Genomic DNA, 21,298 nt, shown 5'->3' with positions numbered 1-21,298 from the left:
TCTAGAAACCAGATTAGGAAAAATCCAAGATTCAGAACCTTAACACTTTGGGCTTTAAGCCCCTCGTTTTACAATTTTACAAATGGAAGAATAATTATTTAGTTAAGGGCAGAAATCCCCTAATTCAAAGAGCACTTGCTCCTAAAATTACAATATTTAGCCTTCTAGAGGCACTCTTAACAATTACAAAACTAGAAAAAGAGCTAACAGGCTCTCGGTTCCATACTGCCAACTCAAGGCAACATTACATCAATCTCTGGTCTCTCAAACCACCATTTACAAATGGAACTTGTTTTTACACGGGTATTAAATACCCAACCTACTGGGCCTTCGTGGAATAAGAATAACAGGTTAAATTAATGGCCCGAACACAAAATGAATGGAGGCGTATACTTGCACTCCTAGATATGAACACTAAATAAACCTAAGGGGTACTAGGCCGATGAAACGGGGGCTATTCCCAAACTACTGAGGTGACTCGTATAGAAATTACTTTAACACAATAAAGGCAGAAAACCGTTACAAAACGAAGTCACCTCAAACCAAGATGAAGGGGAGCTCGAGAGGGTACATCACTCTCTATCCCCGATTTACCGGTAAAGATTTTATAAAATTTTTACATTAGCCGAAAGATGATTTACTTTTTAGAAAGGTAGGTTACATAGTTAAAGATTCGGACCTTTCCCTTGGATTAAACTGTGGATTTAGCAAGGAAGAATAAAGTTATGTGGCCATTACCTTGTAGATGTTCTAACAGTCGACGAAAGAGGCCACTCGCCTCCTGCTAAACACAAACACACTCAGATAGACGTCGATCAATTGGCCAAGAAACGTGAAAAGCCGCAGTTTATAAACCCTCAGGGAAGGTTCGAGATCATTCAAGATTAATCAGGACACACCCTCTTAATTTTATTGGTTAAATTCAAAAGTAACACTCAAAATCGAACAGGAAGCCTGTGATAGGTAGAAAATTAATTACAGAAATTAGTGATTGGCTAGTTTCAAAACTGGCGGAAAGAAAAAGGAAATATTGCCAACCCAAAAATAAATGAACATCATTCGGTTACAAAAAAAAAAAACAACTAGAAATACAAAACTTCTTTAAATAATAAGTTCTTTCACTTTTCACCAGGGTGCATGATCATAGTTTTTTGGTAGTCATCTATGGAAGAATGTCCAAATTTCTTGAGGAATGGCAAATAAAACAAGGAGAAATTCACTCAGTTTAGGAAACTGTACAATAACAAAATTACATAATATTTCGGCGGTGACATCTTCTGATTAAAGTTCCACAAGTTGGTGTAGCTTCAGTTTCACTGTTTTACCAATAGAGGAGTTAATTTAGGCGCTAATTTTGAATGCGCGGCGTTGAGGTGTACCTCCCGGTACATGAAGTATAGTAACAATCAATCAACTCATTTTCGAACGAACTCTCTTTGCGCGAAGTTAAAAATAGGTTTATCAGTTGTGAGGTTTTTTTCAAAGTTTATTTGAACAGTTTTTGATTTAATTTTATTCGCATATTTTTGTGTTTTAATCGAATGAATTATTGTAACCGAGACCTCGGTATCGGTCACAGGAGTATAATTCTGTAGTTACTGAAAAATGAAAACAAAAGTTAAGCACGAACATCTAAGGGGTTCATGGTTAGCAGTTCAGCAGCTTAGTAGTTAAACCACGGAGAAAGTCAAATACAACTTATTAAAATTATTTTCGATAATCATAGGATTGTTCATATTACTTGACAATATATTGCAATACTTCTACCTGCTGTAATTATTTTGATAATCATAGGATTATTCATATTACTTGACAATATATTGCAATACGTCTACCTGCTGTAATTATTTTGATAATCATAGGATTGTTCATATTATTTGACAATATATTGCAATATTTCTGCCTGCTGTAATTATTTTGATAATCATAGGATTATTCATTATACATGACAATATATTGCAATACTTCTACCTGCTGTAATTATTTTGATTATAATAATAATAATTTCGTGTGGCTATTTCTTTTTTTGCTAGTTGCTTTACGTCGCACCGACACAGATAGGTCTTATGGTGACGATGGGACAGGGAAGGACTAGGAGTGGGAAGGAAGCAGCTGTGGCCTTAATTAAGGTACAGCCCCAGCATTTGCACTGCCGACAGTGGGGTTCGAACCTACTATCTCCCGAATACTGGATACTGGCCGCACTTAAGCGACTGCAGCTATCGAGCTCGGTGTGTGGCTATTTCAAGCCGAGTGCAGCCCTTGTAAGGCAGACCCTTCGATGAGGGTGGGTGGCATCTGCCATGTGTAGGTAACTGCGTGTTATTGTGGTGGAAGATAGTGTTATGTGTGGTGTGTGAATTGCAGGGATGTTGGGGACAGCACAAACACCCAGCCCCCGGGCCATTGGAATTAACCAATGAAGGTTAAAATCCCCGACCCGGCCGGGAATCGAACCCAGGACCCTCTGAACCGAACGCCATTACGCTGATCATTCAGCCAACGAGTCGGACATTTTGATAATCATAGGATTATTCATATTTTACTTGACAATGCATTGCAATATTTCTACCTGCTGTAATTATTTTGATAATCATAGGATTATTCATATTACTTGACAATATATTGCAGTACTTCTACCTGCTGTAATTATTCTGATAATCATAGGATTATTCATACCACTTGACAATATATTGCAATACTTCTACCTGCTGTATTTATTTTGATAATCATAGGATTATTCATATCACTTGACAATATATTGCAATACTTCTACCTGCTGTATTTATTTTGATAATCATAGGATTATTCATATTACTGGACAATATATTGCAGTACTTCTACCTGTTGTAATTATTCTGATAATCATAGGATTATTCATACCACTTGACAATATATTGCAATACTTCTACCTGCTGTATTTATTTTGATAATCATAGGATTATTCATATCACTTGACAATATATTGCAATACTTCTACCTGCTGTATTTATTTTGATAATCATAGGATTATTCATATTACTTGACAATATATTGCAGTACTTCTACCTGCTGTAATTATTCTGATAATCATAGGATTATTCATACCACTTGGCAATATATTGCAATACTTCTACCTGCTGTATTTATTTTGATAATCATAGGATTATTCATATCGCTTGACAATATATTGCAATACTTCTACATGCTGTAATTGCATTTATATTAGGTTATTCATAGGTTTAAACTGTATTCGAGGGGGATCGATTTTTTTATATGGGCAGGGGGACCCGTATCACATTCGTTACGTCCCTGTCCCTGACCCCGTATCAGGAAACGGGACTTAGGGATAGAGATCACGGGATCGTCTGAGGGTGAACTGAAATATACAGCAACTTCTATCACAGACATCCATTTAGCACCATCCCGAAGGTGTGCGCATACTACAACTAGGCAGGATGCTTCATCAGTCGTCATCATCTTATCAAGAATATGGGTGGAGTCAGGTTAAGTAGGTTGTAGGCGCTTACTATCACTGATTCAAGGATAACATAAGTTACAGTATTCCACTGTGAATACCCTCGCAAGTATTCGAGTACTAATTACGACATATGATATTCCGAGCCCACTGAATTAGCTGAGAGCGATAACAAATTGTTTTCACATTCTATATTTATTTAGAAATCTTTAAAATTGATGCAAACAAAATTCGAAATTGATTCAGTTTACATTGGTATCATCTTATTAAAATTATCCTGTTGTCAACGAATGGCTGAATAACATAACCGACTGGGCGATCACTTTCTGTGCTTGCGCTTGCGGGTTGCAGTTGGTAGATTTTTAAGTGTATATATGTCACCGGTTCCGTATCAATAGATATACTGGCTCATTAATGAAACTACGTCCAGAATAATATTTCAGTACTACAGTTTCTCTTAAGATATAGGCTATACCAATCGAGGAACGTTAAGCAGATAATCTATATATATATAAAATAACTTGTCCTGACTGACTGACTGATTCATCATCGCCGAGCCAAAACTACTGGACATAAAGAAATGAAATTTTGGGGATATATTCATATTAAGATGTAGGTGCTCGCTAAGAGAGGATTTTTGGATATTCCTTCGCTAAGGGGGTGAAAAGGGGGGTGAAATTTTAAAATGAGTGTGTCTATATCTCAAAACTTTAAAAGTTTACAGATGTAAAAATTGGTATTTAGAATCTTCTTTAAAAATAACGAAACACGTATTTTTTTGTTTACAGAAAAACCCAATAGGAGGGGTGAAAAAGGGTGAAAATGGGGAAAAATGGGTTGAATGCCTTTAATCAGGATACCGGTACTTATATCTCAGAAACTGAAGATATTACAGACCTGAAAATTGGTACTTTTGATCTCTTTTAAAAATAAAGAAACACGTATTTTTTTGTTTTTGGAAAATCCAATTAATGGGAGGGTGAAAGGGGGGTGATTTTTTAAAATGAGTGTATCTAAATCTCAAAAATTTTAAAGTGTATGGATGTAAAAATTGGTATTTAGAATCTCCTTTAAAAATAAAGAAACACGTATTATTTTGTTTTCGGAAAATCCCAATAGGAAGGGTGTAAAAGGGTGAATAATGGGTTGAATGCCTTAAATGAGGCTACTTATATTTCAGAACCTGAAGATATTACAGAACTGAAAATTTGTATATGGGACCTCCCTTAAAAATAAAGAAACACGTATTTTTTAGTTTTTGGAAAATCCAATTAATGGCGGTTAAACAGGAGTGACAAATTGGGGTGAATTTTTTGAAAGACTATATCTACAGAATATCTTGGAAACGTAAAATGTTACAGACGTAAAATGTGGGTGTTTGGAATCACCTGTAAATGTAAGGAAACATAGGTGATTTGTTTTTGGAAACTCCACTTAAGGGGAACTCAAAAGAGGTGAAATTTTAAAATGAGAATTTTTACAGTATATCTAAAAAAACTTAACATGTTACAGAGGTGAAAAATGGTATTTTTTTATCTCTATTAAACATAACGAATCGTGTATTTTTAGTTTTCGGAAATACCACTTGGGTGGTGGGGGGTGGGTAAAAGTGACTGAAAATGGTGTTGAATTCTTTTAATTAGGCTACTGATATCTCAAAAATGAATATGTTACAGACGTGAAATTTGATATTTGCAATCTGCTTTAAAAGTAAAGAAAGACGTATTCTCGGAAAATCCAATGAAGGGGGGGGGGGGGGGTGAAAGAATTGAAAATTTAATTGACTTAATTGTATGAGAATGCATACATCTAATAAAAACTAAAGTTGTTACAGACGTGAAAATTCGTATTTCTATCTCCTTTAAAAACAAAGAAAAACGAGTTTTGGTGGGGAAACCATCTTGGACGGTGGGAGTGTAAAGGAGTTGAATTCCTTTCATGAGGACACATAAATCAAAAACTGAGGAAGTTAGAGTCGTGATAATTGGTATTTAGAAGATCTTTTACTATTAAAAAAACAAGTATTTTTTGCGGGAAAATTCACTTGGGGGGGGGGGGGAGAGTAGTGTGAAATGAAGTGAAAAAGGTAAATTATTTTTATGGGGATACTTATATCTCAAAACTGAAGGCAATAGACGTGAACATTGGTGTTTGGAATCTCCTTTAAACATGAAGAAACAAGCCTTCTTTTAATTTTTTTTTTTGGGGGGGGGGGTGGCGGTAAATAAACTTAACGGCGGTGGAGTGTAGAAGGAGGTGAGACCTATTGATTTTACTGTTCTTAATGTACTTATAAGTATCCTCCGTTGGTCAGGCGGCAGCGCGCCGGCCTCTCACAGCTGGGTTCCGTGGTTCAAATCCCGGTCACTCCATGTGACATTCGTGCTGGAAAAAACGGAGGCGGGACAGGTTTTTCTCCGGATACTCCGGTTTTCCCTGTCATCAGCCACTCCAGCAACACATAATAATAATAATAATAATAATAATAATAATAATAATAATAATGTTCCGGACCGTCGTCAAATGTGCGGACCGCGTTGGAAACGGCTCCTGGACGGGTAATGACTAAGAATGCAGTCCGGCTGCGGGTTCAATGCCGCCAAAGCACCCAATATGACACCACGCCGGATCTCCTGAAGGATTTTATACATATTAAAATGATTATAGGAAAAGATGGCAAAGATTTACGGACCCAACTGACCGGGAGGAATACCTGAGCCTAGCCCGGGAAGTACGAAATCGATTCCTGGAAAGGAAGATTGAAAAATGGGAGGAAACGTGCCGTAATCTAATAGAAAACGAGTCAGATCGGGAATTTTGTTGGATTCTCGCAAAAAACGAGTCAGATCGCGAATTTCGGCGGATTATATATCTAAAACAATAAGCATTCAATTATAAATTTCAGTATAATACCGTAGCGAAGCACGGGTATCTTGCTAGTCTATATATATATAAAATAACTTGTCCTGACTGACTGACTGATTCATCATCGCCGAGCCAAAACTACTGGACATAAAGAAATGAAATTTTGGGGATATATTCATATTAAGATGTAGGTGCTCGCTAAGAGAGGATTTTTGGATATTCCTTCGCTAAGGGGGTGAAAAGGGGGGTGAAATTTTAAAATGAGTGTGTCTATATCTCAAAACTTTAAAAGTTTACAGATGTAAAAATTGGTATTTAGAATCTTCTTTAAAAATAACGAAACACGTATTTTTTTGTTTACAGAAAAACCCAATAGGAGGGGTGAAAAAGGGTGAAAATGGGGAAAAATGGGTTGAATGCCTTTAATCAGGATACCGGTACTTATATCTCAGAAACTGAAGATATTACAGACCTGAAAATTGGTACTTTTGATCTCTTTTAAAAATAAAGAAACACGTATTTTTTTGTTTTTGGAAAATCCAATTAATGGGAGGGTGAAAGGGGGGTGATTTTTTTAAATGAGTGTATCTAAATCTCAAAAATTTTAAAGTGTATGGATGTAAAAATTGGTATTTAGAATCTCCTTTAAAAATAAAGAAACACGTATTCTTTTGTTTTCGGAAAATCCCAATAGGAAGGGTGTAAAAGGGTGAATAATGGGTTGAATGCCTTAAATGAGGCTACTTATATTTCAGAACCTGAAGATATTACAGACCTGAAAATTGGTATTTTGAATCTACTTTAAAAGTAAAGAAACACGTATTTTTTCGTTTTTGGAAAATCCAAATATTGGGGGGTGAAAAGGGGGTGGGTGAATTTTTTAAAATGAGTGTGTCTACATCTTAAAACTTTAAAATTTACAGATGTAAAAATTGGTAGTTAGAATCTCCTCTGAAAATAAAGGAACACGTATTTTTTTGTTTCCTGTAAATCCTAATAGGAGGGGTGTAAAAGGGTGAAAAATGGGTTGAATGCCTTTAATGAGTATACTTATATTTCAGAACCTGAAGATATTACAGAACTGAAAATTTGTATATGGGACCTCCCTTAAAAATAAAGAAACACGTATTTTTTAGTTTTTGGAAAATCCAATTAATGGCGGTTAAACAGGAGTGACAAATTGGGGTGAATTTTTTGAAAGACTATATCTACAGAATATCTTGGAAACGTAAAATGTTACAGACGTAAAATGTGGGTGTTTGGAATCTCCTGTAAATGTAAGGAAACATAGGTGATTTGTTTTTGGAAACTCCACTTAAGGGGAACTCAAAAGAGGTGAAATTTTAAAATGAGAATTTTTACAGTATATCTAAAAAAAACTTAACATGTTACAGAGGTGAAAAATGGTATTTTTTTATCTCTATTAAACATAACGAATCGTGTATTTTTAGTTTTCGGAAATACCACTTGGGTGGTGGGGGGTGGGTAAAAGTGACTGAAAATGGTGTTGAATTCTTTTAATTAGGCTACTGATATCTCAAAAATGAATATGTTACAGACGTGAAATTTGATATTTGCAATCTGCTTTAAAAGTAAAGAAAGACGTATTCTCGGAAAATCCAATGAAGGGGGGGGGGGGGTGAAAGAATTGAAAATTTAATTGACTTAATTGTATGAGAATGCATACATCTAATAAAAACTAAAGTTGTTACAGACGTGAAAATTCGTATTTCTATCTCCTTTAAAAACAAAGAAAAACGAGTTTTGGTGGGGAAACCATCTTTTAGGGTGGGAGTGTAAAGGAGTTGAATTCCTTTCATGAGGACACATAAATCAAAAACTGAGGAAGTTAGAGTCGTGATAATTGGTATTTAGAAGATCTTTTACTATTAAAAAAACAAGTATTTTTTGCGGGAAAATTCACTTGGGGGGGGGGGGAGAGTAGTGTGAAATGAAGTGAAAAAAGTAAATTATTTTTATGGGGATACTTATATCTCAAAACTGAAGGCAATAGACGTGAACATTGGTGTTTGGAATCTCCTTTAAACATGAAGAAACAAGCCTTCTTTTAATTTTTTTTGGGGGGGGGGGGTGGCGGTAAATAAACTTAACGGCGGTGGAGTGTAGAAGGAGGTGAGACCTATTGATTTTACTGTTCTTAATGTACTTATAAGTATCCTCCGTTGGTCAGGCGGCAGCGCGCCGGCCTCTCACAGCTGGGTTCCGTGGTTCAAATCCCGGTCACTCCATGTGACATTCGTGCTGGAAAAAACGGAGGCGGGACAGGTTTTTCTCCGGATACTCCGGTTTTCCCTGTCATCAGCCACTCCAGCAACACATAATAATAATAATAATAATAATAATAATAATAATGTTCCGGACCGTCGTCAAATGTGCGGACCGCGTTGGAAACGGCTCCTGGACGGGTAATGACTAAGAATGCAGTCCGGCTGCGGGTTCAGTGCCGCCAAAGCACCCAATATGACACCACGCCGGATCTCCTGAAGGATTTTATACATATTAAAATGATTATAGGAAAAGATGGCAAAGATTTACGGACCCAACTGACCGGGAGGAATACCTGAGCCTAGCCCGGGAAGTACGAAATCGATTCCTGGAAAGGAAGATTGAAAAATGGGAGGAAACGTGCCGTAATCTAATAGAAAACGAGTCAGATCGGGAATTTTGTTGGATTCTCGCAAAAAACGAGTCAGATCGCGAATTTCGGCGGATTATATATCTAAAACAATAAGCATTCAATTATAAATTTCAGTATAATACCGTAGCGAAGCACGGGTATCTTGCTAGTATTATTATATTATTATTATTATTATTATTATTATTATTATTATTATTATTATTATTATTATTATTATTATTATTTAAAGGGTCCTAACATCTAGGTAATCGGCCCCGCTTTTTAGTGACGGCTCCAGTAGTGCACTCTGCTTATCGTTATTCTGTTCCCAAGATAACGGGTTCAATCTCGGCTGAGATCGGTGACATTTAAGGACATTTAAATTTTATAACCGCTTGGCTTCGGACAAGGTATGTAAATAACGTTCTTATTCTGAATCCTATTTGGGATGGGTAGGGGAGAGTCGTGTTTGAAACAGCGGCTTACTGCTGCCATTCCACCTAGACGACCGAGGCTAAGAATCCCAGTGATTATATGGGGTAAATAATTCACCTGAAAGGTCACGACGTATTTGGAAAGGCATCCCCTGACCAAAACCCAAAATGAGTCGGGGTGTCTCAAGCGAACCCGTAAATAACTAGTATATACTGAGGAATAACTTTATTATTATTATTATTATTATTATTATTATTATTATTATTATTATTATTATTATTATTATTATTATTATTATTATTATTATTATTATTATTATTATTATTATTATTTGCTAGTGGTTTTACGTCTCACCGAAACAGATAGGTCTTATGGCGACGATGGCTTAGGAGAGGCCTAGAAGTTGAAAGGAAGCGGCCGTGGCTTTAACTAAGGTACAGCCCCAGCATTTGCCTGGTGTGAAAATGGGAAACCACGGAAAACCATCTTCAGGGCTGCCGACAGTGGGATTCGAACCCACTATCTCCCGGATACAAGCTCACTGCCGCGCGCCCTAACCGCACGGCCAACTCACCCGGTATTATTATTATTATTATTATTATTATTATTATTATTATTATTATTATTATTATTATTATTATCGACTTACATAGGTCCAAATAATTCCTATTACTTTAATATCTTCGTATATGTGTGAGAGCCGTGGTGGGTTAAGAGTTAGATTCCGGAGGGGAAAGTTCTGTGTTCGATTCCCGGTAGTTTCAAGGATTTGTACCAACTTTGCAGCCGGCTCCTGGTCGACTCAACCAGCTTTTATTATAAATATGAGAGGAATTTGCTCCCTGAGGTTAAGGACCGATCGAGGTGAATGAATTACCTTTTTTTTTTTTTTTTTTTACGTCGCACCGACACGGAGAGGTCGTATGGCGACGATGGGATAGGAAAGGTAGGAAAGGCCTAGGAATTGGAAGGAAGCGGCCGTGGCCTTAATTAAGGTACATCCCCAGCTTTTGCCTGGTGTGAAAATGGGAAACCATTGAAAACTATCTTCAGGGCTGCCGACAGTGTGGTTCGAACCCACTATCTTCCGGATGCAAGCTCATAGCTGCGCACCCCTAACTGCACGGCCAACTCACCCGGTGAATGAATTACTATGCCATCTATCGGTTTAACCATGAGTATCAGTTTTGAATACGCAGATTACCTAGTGGGTAAACCGGCTCAGTTACAGTACACATGAACGGACACATTTATTGAACTCTGCAATGTTCTATAGATTATGAATAAATAAGGCCGAAGTGGCACAGTAAGTGTTGCTGTACACTCCGAAGTCAATCCGATAATATTTACCGACCTAATGGAGGGCAACTCGGAACTGTACCATTTACGATAGCTCACATGTGTCCAACGTATTTTTTGTTTATGATTTTCATCATTACCTTAATACATGCATTGCTATCACCTCAGTTTAATACAAAAAACAAATTCTCTTACTTTGAGCTTAATGTTAGTCATAATAAAGTGGATGAGGGCTGTGTAGGCACTTATAAGTAGGTATGCTGTCGGCAACACTTGCTTTTACATCCCTATCGAAGAGATAGATACCTGTAGGATTTTGATGATATGAAAATGTTCCTTTCAACAACAACAACAACAACAACAACAACAACAACAACTGTTAAAAAGCCAAAACATGAGCTTCTCGTACATTATGTGATAGGGAATGAATAATTGCGTGGTTAACACTGCGTTCCGTACGTTAATAAAACTGCCAATGACCTGGATAAAATTATTAATTTTCAACATAAAATCCAGGCGTGTACAATTTTTAACTTTCGATGTAATGACGAATTCTGGACTTTTACTTTGGAAAGTATAGTTGCATACAGTACGTCGAATCGGGAAAACGGTTGAGTGCATTTTGCTGATTTGACGACGACTAATATAATACATTAAAACGATATTTATTTCGATGCTAAGCCACAGTAATTATCATGCCTCAGAAAGGGATCAACGTGGATAAATAAATTAATTTAGCTTAAGTCCCAATTCCGCTAGTCTGCGAGTACAGTAGTGTCATGGAAGTAACAGACACCATACAGGAAGGGAGGACCCGTTGGCAGGCTCCTCAGAGTGCCTTGCAGGGCTCCCCTGCTGTTGTGAGTGGTAATATCAAGTGTACTTGAGCTTCTACGCATGAATCACACCACAAGCCCTCTCCTTATGCGGCTTTATTTCAAGAAAAATGGTGATGCTAAATGCTGAAAGGCAAATAACACGCATATATCAAGTGGAGAAATAAAAAATACACCACTGAACAAAGAAATTACTAAATTTTGCTCAAGCTGCTAGCGCTTAGTTTCCCAATCACTGATACTCAAAATTCCAACGTTGTAAGTAAATAGTCCGCCTCTGTGGTCTAGTGGTTAGTGTGATTAGCTGCCACCCTCGGAGGTCCGGGTTCGATTTCCGGCTCTGCCACGAAATGTGAAAAGTGGTACGAGGGCTGGAACGGGGTCCACTCAGCATTGGGAGGTCAACTGAGTAGAGGGGGGTTCGATTACCTCCTCAGCCATCCTCGAAGTGGTTTTCCGTGGTTTCCCACTTCTCCTCCAGGCAACTTCCTTCCATCTTCCTTGTCTATCCCTTGCCATAGTCCCATCCCCCGACAAGGCCCCCGTTCAGCATTGCAGGTGAGGCCACCTGGGCGAGGTACTGGTCATTCTCCTCAGTTGTATCCCCCGACCCAAAGTCTCACGCTCCAGGACACTGCCCTTGAGGCGGTAGAGGTGGGATCCCTCGCTGAGTCCGAGTGAAAAACCAAACCTGGAGGGTAAACGGATTAAGTTAGTTAGTTAGTTAGTTAGTAAATAAATAACTTAAGATACGTTACAAAAGGTTCATATACCGCATTTCACGAGAGTTTAATTCTGATGTAAACAAATTGCCTATGCACGTGGACATGGACGTAGCTGATTGGAGAAGCAACCGTCGCTGGAGCTCCAAGAAAAGTAGTATGTCGCATTAATTTTATTTTAGTTTATTACATTTAGAGAGTTTGGAAGAGTACGTAATCAAATTAAAATATGGTTGTCATATATACCGGTATATATAATGTTTTGTTTTAATAAAATAGTGATTAAATAACGAGAAATGAAAGAACAAGGCGTGAGGTAATACAGGGAGCCTTCTCGTAGTGAGGGAAAATCCCAAGCTGTACAGCGTGGAGATAAGGTGTTGCATCTTGCAGCAGCGGTCAATGTCAGTATTCATAGTGAGAGAAATGGAGCAAGAGGTAGGACCATCGCGTGTAGTGAAGCACAAAAGAGGAAAACCACTCAGAAGTGACCATAGGCAGTGCATTGTAAATGTATTCAATAAACTAAGTGAACAGAATCCAGGTTTAGTCGTTTATTCAGAAGTTCAGATCTTTGCACTGTTATCGTATGTGATGAGCAGCCCTGTACGTCCGAACACGAGATGTTGACGGGGTGGAGGTCTGTACTACACGCTCAGTGAATCACAACTCTTTATTTGGCGGAGGCGTGGACATACCATGTTTACAACAGGATTAAACTCTCGTGAAAAGACATATAGTAAGATGTCATTAGGTTAATGTTGGTTATCATAACTCTGAGTATAAGTCAGCACATTACGTATAATACGAAACTGCCAATGATATGGGGGAAGATCAGAGGGTCGTGGTGGAGATATAATCACTTATAGCTAAAGAAAAAACCACAAATCCGAAATTTCGGACAATGCGAATAATTCGTGACAAAGTAAACTAATTAAAAACCAACTTGCAATGTAAAGAAAATATTTAATAATAGTACTGCACATGGAAATGAGTATTTAAGGTAACATTTAGTGGAAAAGAATACAAAAATAGTACAGAACATAGTTAATTTAATTATAGTACTAACTAGCAAGATACCCGTGCTTCGCTACGGTATTATACTGAAATTTATAATTGAATGCTTATTGTTTTAGATATATAATCCGCCGAAATTCGCGATCTGACTCGTTTTTTGCGAGAATCCAACAAAATTCCCGATCTGACTCGTTTTCTATTAGATTACGGCACGTTTCCTCCCATTTTTCAATCTTCCTTTCCAGGAATCGATTTCGTACTTCCCGGGCTAGGCTCAGGTATTCCTCCCGGTCAGTTGGGTCCGTAAATCTTTGCCATCTTTTCCTATAATCATTTTAATATGTATAAAATCCTTCAGGAGATCCGGCGTGGTGTCATATTGGGTGCTTTGGCGGCACTGAACCCGCAGCCGGACTGCATTCTTAGTCATTACCCGTCCAGGAGCCGTTTCCAACGCGGTCCGCACATTTGACGACGGTCCGGAACATTATTATTATTATTATTATTATTATTATTATTATGTGTTGCTGGAGTGGCTGATGACAGGGAAAACCGGAGTATCCGGAGAAAAACCTGTCCCGCCTCCGTTTTTTCCAGCACGAATGTCACATGGAGTGACCGGGATTTGAACCACGGAACCCAGCTGTGAGAGGCCGGCGCGCTGCCGCCTGACCAACGGAGGATACTTATAAGTACATTAAGAACAGTAAAATCAATAGGTCTCACCTCCTTCTACACTCCACCGCCGTTAAGTTTATTTACCGCCACCCCCCCCCCCCCAAAAAAAAATTAAAAGAAGGCTTGTTTCTTCATGTTTAAAGGAGATTCCAAACACCAATGTTCACGTCTATTGCCTTCAGTTTTGAGATATAAGTATCCCCATAAAAATAATTTACTTTTTTCACTTCATTTCACACTACTCTCCCCCCCCCCCCAAGTGAATTTTCCCGCAAAAAATACTTGTTTTTTTAATAGTAAAAGATCTTCTAAATACCAATTATCACGACTCTAACTTCCTCAGTTTTTGATTTATGTGTCCTCATGAAAGGAATTCAACTCCTTTACACTCCCACCCTAAAAGATGGTTTCCCCACCAAAACTCGTTTTTCTTTGTTTTTAAAGGAGATAGAAATACGAATTTTCACGTCTGTAACAACTTTAGTTTTTATTAGATGTATGCATTCTCATACAATTAAGTCAATTAAATTTTCAATTCTTTCACCCCCCCCCCCCTTCATTGGATTTTCCGAGAATACGTCTTTCTTTACTTTTAAAGCAGATTGCAAATATCAAATTTCACGTCTGTAACATATTCATTTTTGAGATATCAGTAGCCTAATTAAAAGAATTCAACACCATTTTCAGTCACTTTTACCCACCGCCCACCACCCAAGTGGTATTTCCGAAAACTAAAAATACACGATTCGTTATGTTTAATAGAGATAAAAAAATACCATTTTTCACCTCTGTAACATGTTAAGTTTTTTTTAGATATACTGTAAAAATTCTCATTTTAAAATTTCACCTCTTTTGAGTTCCCCTTAAGTGGAGTTTCCAAAAACAAATCACCTATGTTTCCTTACATTTACAGGTGATTCCAAACACCCACATTTTACGTCTGTAACATTTTACGTTTCCAAGATATTCTGTAGATATAGTCTTTCAAAAAATTCACCCCAATTTGTCACTCCTGTTTAACCGCCATTAATTGGATTTTCCAAAAACTAAAAAATACGTGTTTCTTTATTTTTAAGGGAGGTCCCATATACAAATTTTCAGTTCTGTAATATCTTCAGGTTCTGAAATATAAGTATACTCATTAAAGGCATTCAACCCATTTTTCACCCTTTTACACCCCTCCTATTAGGATTTACAGGAAACAAAAAAATACGTGTTCCTTTATTTTCAGAGGAGATTCTAACTACCAATTTTTACATCTGTAAATTTTAAAGTTTTAAGATGTAGACACACTCATTTTAAAAAATTCACCCACCCCCTTTTCACCCCCCAATATTTGGATTTTCCAAAAACGAAAAAATACGTGTTTCTTTACTTTTAAAGTAGATTCAAAATACCAATTTTCAGGTCTGTAATATCTTCAGGTTCTGAAATATAAGTAGCCTCATTTAAGGCATTCAACCCATTATTCACCCTTTTACACCCTTCCTATTGGGATTTTCCGAAAACAAAAGAATACGTGTTTCTTTATTTTTAAAGGAGATTCTAAATACCAATTTTTACATCCATACACTTTAAAATTTTTGAGATTTAGATACACTCATTTTAAAAAATCACCCCCTTTTCACCCTCCCATTAATTGGATTTTCCAAAAACAAAAAAATACGTGTTTCTTTATTTTTAAAAGAGATCAAAAGTACCAATTTTCAGGTCTGTAATATCTTCAGTTTCTGAGATATAAGTACCGGTATCCTGATTAAAGGCATTCAACCCATTTTTCCCCATTTTCACCCTTTTTCACCCCCTCCTATTGGGTTTTTCTGTAAACAAAAAAATACGTGTTTCGTTATTTTTAAAGAAGATTCTAAATACCAATTTTTACATCTGTAAACTTTTAAAGTTTTGAGATATAGACACACTCATTTTAAAATTTCACCCCCCTTTTCACCCCCTTAGCGAAGGAATATCCAAAAATCCTCTCTTAGCGAGCACCTACATCTTAATATGAATATATCCCCAAAATTTCATTTCTTTATGTCCAGTAGTTTTGGCTCGGCGATGATGAATCAGTCAGTCAGTCAGGACAAGTTATTATATATATATATAGATAGAAGTACAGTTATAAAAGGAAATGCCAAATACTGTCAGCAAGTTTGTGTTGTATTCTGTACTGTGCTTTTCAATTAACTACAATATAAAAGTCTGTAATTTTCCTTTGGGTTAAGGAATGAAATCTGCCTGATAATACGATATTTTTGTCAGCATCGCATTAACATCACATCGGTTGGTTAATACTCTAGCTGTAAATACACATGCCCACTGTAATATATATTCAGTATTACATGTTCTTCGGATGATCCGAACAGACCACAGCCCCTTAATTATTCCAGATTACCGGGATTCTACCGTATTCGGTCCGGTGAGAGGAAAGGGTGTCAGTGGCGAAGCGAGTATATTAGAAGCGAACTTGAGTTTGGAATCAAGATACCTGCCGAATAAAAGTGACGTTTGTCCGACATATACAAGCCCAGCAATCTCGATAATGTAAGGTAGCGCTCATCTCTTCCTAGCAAATGTTCATCTCACTCTGACTAGAAGGAACAGGTCAAAGACAAGTGGTCGTCGGAGAGTACAAAGATGATTTTGACACCGGAAGAAGTATTAATAGTATCAGAAAATAAGTTCGCCAAACCGCATCTGCAGAGAGAGGCTAGAGACGTCCTTAACTGACGCTTGTGACGTCATTGAGCTGGGACTTGCCTTCCTCTGATTTGTAGGAACACTAAGGGTCGTATTCAAGAACAAATTTTGGAGGCAAAGTCGACTTTGTACCCACAAAAGTCATCACTTTCCTATTCATAATCGAGACTTTGCGTAAAGTAGGCTATGCTGGCCTCTGGACTCTCCATTAGCAGTAAGAATCATGAGGATGCAAAACCCGATTGAATTCTACAGAGATAACGAATTCAAAATTAGATACAAATTCGATAAACCAACTCACGGTGTTCGATGATGGAAAATCGAAGAGGTCTACCTAATCCTCCAGTAGGCCTACAACTGCTAATTGCGTTAAGATATTATGTCACGGTTAAATGTGAATTACTAACTTCTTAATTGATTATTTATTGTTATGCTTTTACACGTAAAATATGGAGGTTATGTTAAACGAATAAGCGCAATGTTCTAGTTATAGGCCTAATTTATAATTTTGTTATAGACAATTTTAGACTAGTTTCTGCTGATTTGCGAAGTGTAGGCCAGCCAACTGTCAGCAGAAGGATACCTGTACCGTTTGCCACGGAAAGACCTGAGTTTATCAAGTTTACACCAGCTGAAATTCTTTTTTTTATTTTCTGCTATGATTGAGAAAATGAAAACACGAAAAATTACGATACGTTAGGCCTGATCAGAAATAACGAAAAGTGCTTGACGGAAGCCGCTCTTCTCTTGTTTTCTATTATTATTACATCGCGATTTTCGAAGGTGCACTGATGACGGAAAAAGCAAACAGGACTACTTATTCCTCGAACAGAGCTGTTAATTGCTTTAAAATATTATGCCACGGGTAAATGCGAATTACTAGACTTCTTGATTTATTATTTATTGCAATGCTTTGTACTCAACTTATTGAGGTTATGTTAAATGAATAAGTGCAATATTCTAGTTATAGGCCTAATTTCTTATTCAACTAGTTTCTACTGATTTACGAAATCAGCCAACCGTCAGCAGAATTAGAAGGGTATCCGTACTGATATTTCAAGTTTTCACAAGTTGAAAATCTTTATTCTCTTCTATGGTTGAGAAAATGAAAACACGAAAAATTACGATATGCTAGGCCTGATCAGAAATAACTAAAAGTGCTTGACGGAAGCCGCTCTTCTCTCTGTTTTATTAATACAGACATCATTGCTACCCACAATTACAGTTTGTAAAATCTCGACTTTGCGAAGTTTACTTCAGCCAAAATCGACTTTAGAGAGAGAGAAGCGTGTGTGAAACAGACATAGAGCAAAGTTAGACTTTCCTATCAAAGTAGGCTTTGTCAAGTATCCGCTCAAAGTCTTGTTCGTGAATACGTTCTCGAGTTCTGCGATCTCACCAGTTGGCTCAGAAGTCAAGTGCGTCGTCCCTTGTATAGTTTGTAGCACCGAAATGTTTTACCGCAAACGAACTAAACTGCTTCTGAATTTTCAGATTTTTCTAGTGTGCTAGAAAGAAGTAACGGATCAAACAAATGCTTCTTGAGACAATTGCAGCAATCCATTTCTGCTATATGACATACACTGCCATTCTATCGATGTCTGCTGGTTCTGTGATTACTCAACAGATGCCATATTGTATACGTCTACCAGTCTCCCTCTCGTTAAACAACAGACTGCTTGTTAGTTGTTGTTGCTTCATGTAATGTGTTTGATGATGCTTGTTGTTTTAAGGGGCCTAACATCGAAGGTCATCGGCCCATGTAATGTGTTTAGGACATCGTAATCAAAAGCCCCATGTACTTCGTGTGTATAAGGTCTGTCTAACTGCCTGTGTCGATGGAGTGTTTCTATTGATGGGCGTATTTTTGACATTAGCTGAGGCTAGGAATTGGAAGGAGAACATCACATTCCATAGGTCTGGAGCCGAGGGTTTCGGCCAGACTTATTCTCAACTGTATTATCTCCGACCAAGTACACCCCTTTATAGTACCTTAATATTGTAGAAGAACTACGCCAACCGCATGATGCAACTATGCTGGCCTCTGGACTCTCTATTAGCAGTAAGAATCATGAGTAGTGCCATATTTACTGTCGCTACCCAAACTGAAAGGGTCTGTACTTGACATACAGTATTTCTTCCATGGCGTACTGCTGGGAGTAGCGGACACAGATCTGTGAATGATGTGATTACGTACAATCAGTCAAATGTGGAAAGAGCGGAAATACCGTGAGGAAACTTGATGGCAGACACGAAGCCCACCATAGATCATACTTCTGTCGAGGTAAACAAGACCAGGAAAGTGTGGTCTGTAAACTTGTAGCTAAGACAGACACTAGCTATTTGGAATTCTATAAAACACTCTCTACTGTAAGAAAATAATATAATACCAAACCAAACCCCATGGCACAACAGCCCCGTAGGGCCATGGCCTACCAAGCGACTGCTGCTCAGCCCGAAGGCCTGCAGATTACGAGGTGGCGTGTGGTCAGCACGACGGATCCTCTCGGCCGTTATTCTTGGCTTTGGAGACCTGGCCCGCCATCTCACCGTCAGATAGCTCCTCAATTGTAATCACGTAGGCTGAGTGGACCTCGAACCAGCCCTCAGATGCAGGTAAAAACCCCTGACCTGGCCGTGAATCGAACGCGGGGTCTCCGGGTAAGAGGCAGACACGCTATCCCTACACCGCGGGACCGGCAAAAGAATATAATAATAATAATAATAATAATAATAATAATAATAATAATAATAATAATAATAATAATAATTCATTGTAATCATAAGAACAGTAGTATATTCTGTGCCCTACACATGTAGTATAAACAGAAGAAGAATATTATCCAAATACAATACAGAACATAATTTAATTCTAGTACTAATATAAGTACAGTCATAAAACAGAAATTAAATTGTATATGATGATGCTGGAATAGAATGTTAAACTAGTAGTATTTGTTGTAATGTTTTCCTTCCATGGAATTGCTTACTGTACTCTTGCTGTTGTATTTGAAGTTGTTGTTGGGTTATAATATTTTAACCTTATTATCACGTTACTGTAAGTGATCATTGCCACCGGGGTATTTCGCAATTGCGCTATATTTGTTAATAATAATAATAATAATAATAATAATAATAATAATAATATTAATAATAATAATAATAATAATAATAATGAATACTGTAAGCAGTTTTGTGTTGTATTCTGTACTACTCTTACGTTCTTCGTCCGGGTTGGAACAGGTTGCCGACGTTTGGAGTACATTAGAGCAGGGTGCGAAATCAGAAGGAAAAGTGTGTTGGTGGGGGGGGGGGGGTGAAGGATCATGGGGCTTAACCACTAGTATTTATATGAGGCATACCCGGCGGAGGAGGGGTATATAATTCCCCTGTAAGTATGTTACCCCCATCCCCAGATAAATGTAATTTTAAATATCTTTGTTTTAATTATGTTGTTATACCAAGAATGATAAACATTGGAAAGTTATTACTCTTAAGCAATTATATTTTCTCCATTAGTCTCTACACAGTTCAATAAAAATATCAGTAATCAGTAGGCACTTAGAACTAGGCGCAATTTCACTGAATCCTTAGGCGTATTCGGTGGAAAAAGTCGGTGCTAATCTCAGAAGCCTACGCACACACACACACTCTCTCGAGCACGGCTGGTGGCAGATCTTATGAGTTGCTTCATGTAAGTTATATTGTTGCCCGAGTTTCAGATGGGCTTTTCAGGTTGCAGGCGTTGTCACCGCTTCGTTGCTGTATTGCTCAAGATCTGGCAGTCATTCTCTTCACCATCATCATCATCATCATCATCATCATCATCATCATCATCATCATCATCATTTTCATTTCCCCTTGCCCAGCTCGTGCCAGGTCGGGCTGTTGATGGCACTTCTTCACCGCTGCCACTCCTTCCACCACTCCTCTTCAGTAATTGTTTTCCAGTCCAGTCTTCTTTCTCTTATACTGTTCGTGACAGAGTCCATCCATCTTGCTCTGGGCCTCCCTCTTGTTCTCCTTCCTTATATCTTAGCCTCCAACACTTGTCTTAGTATCCTTTCCACCTCCATCTTCATAACATGTCCAAACCATCTCAATTTATTCTTCTCCATCCTCTCACTCAATTATTCTAACCCTATCTCTTTTCTGACCTCAACATTTCTTAATCTGTCTCTCCTTATCTTCCCTACCATACTCCTCAGGAACTTCATCTCACTGACCTGAATTTTACTCTAATTTCTTGACGTCAAAGTCCAAGTCTATGATGTATACGTTAATCTATGGGTATAGTACATCGTGTACGTTATCTCTTTACATTTCATAGGAAGTTCCCTGTTCCACACCAGATTTCTTACATTCAGGTAGAACGTACTTTCTGCTGACCTCCTTATCCAACCTTACGGCGTTATTTCACTTCCCACATATTTGAAGTGGTATTCAGCAACCTCAAGGTTTTGTCCCTTGATTTTCCTTCTCTTTCTCCTCTTGTCATAACCACTATTTTACTCTTCTCCACACTGATTTTCATACCATATTTCTCAATATTGTCATTTAAAGCCTCTAGTTGGATTTGCACTTCTGTATTATTGATTCCACAGATCACTATGTCATCTGCAAACAGCAATATTTTCATATCCCCTCTATA

The 21,298-nt window shown here is 37.7% G+C and overlaps 1 protein-coding gene across 2 annotated transcripts in view; it reads right to left on the bottom strand.

Moving 5' to 3' along the window:
- puc (puckered) overlaps positions 1-21,298 on the bottom strand; it is a 200,493-nt gene that overhangs the window by 162,673 nt on the left and 16,522 nt on the right. Inside the window, exon 1 of one of the 2 annotated variants that reach the window (XM_067141980.2) lies at positions 11,960-12,063. The exons of the other annotated variant lie outside the window; for it this stretch is intronic. The gene's annotated coding sequence lies outside the window, so the exon portion shown is untranslated. Of the gene's footprint in view, positions 1-11,959; positions 12,064-21,298 lie in introns of those variants that run through there. 2 annotated transcript variants of the gene reach the window in all.

The sequence above is a fragment of the Anabrus simplex genome, chromosome 2 (genome assembly GCF_040414725.1).
Source record: "Anabrus simplex isolate iqAnaSimp1 chromosome 2, ASM4041472v1, whole genome shotgun sequence".
Lineage (NCBI taxonomy): Eukaryota > Metazoa > Arthropoda > Insecta > Orthoptera > Tettigoniidae > Anabrus > Anabrus simplex.
The sequence above is the reverse complement of the archived record's forward strand: the minus strand, read 5'-3'. Positions and strand labels throughout refer to the sequence as shown.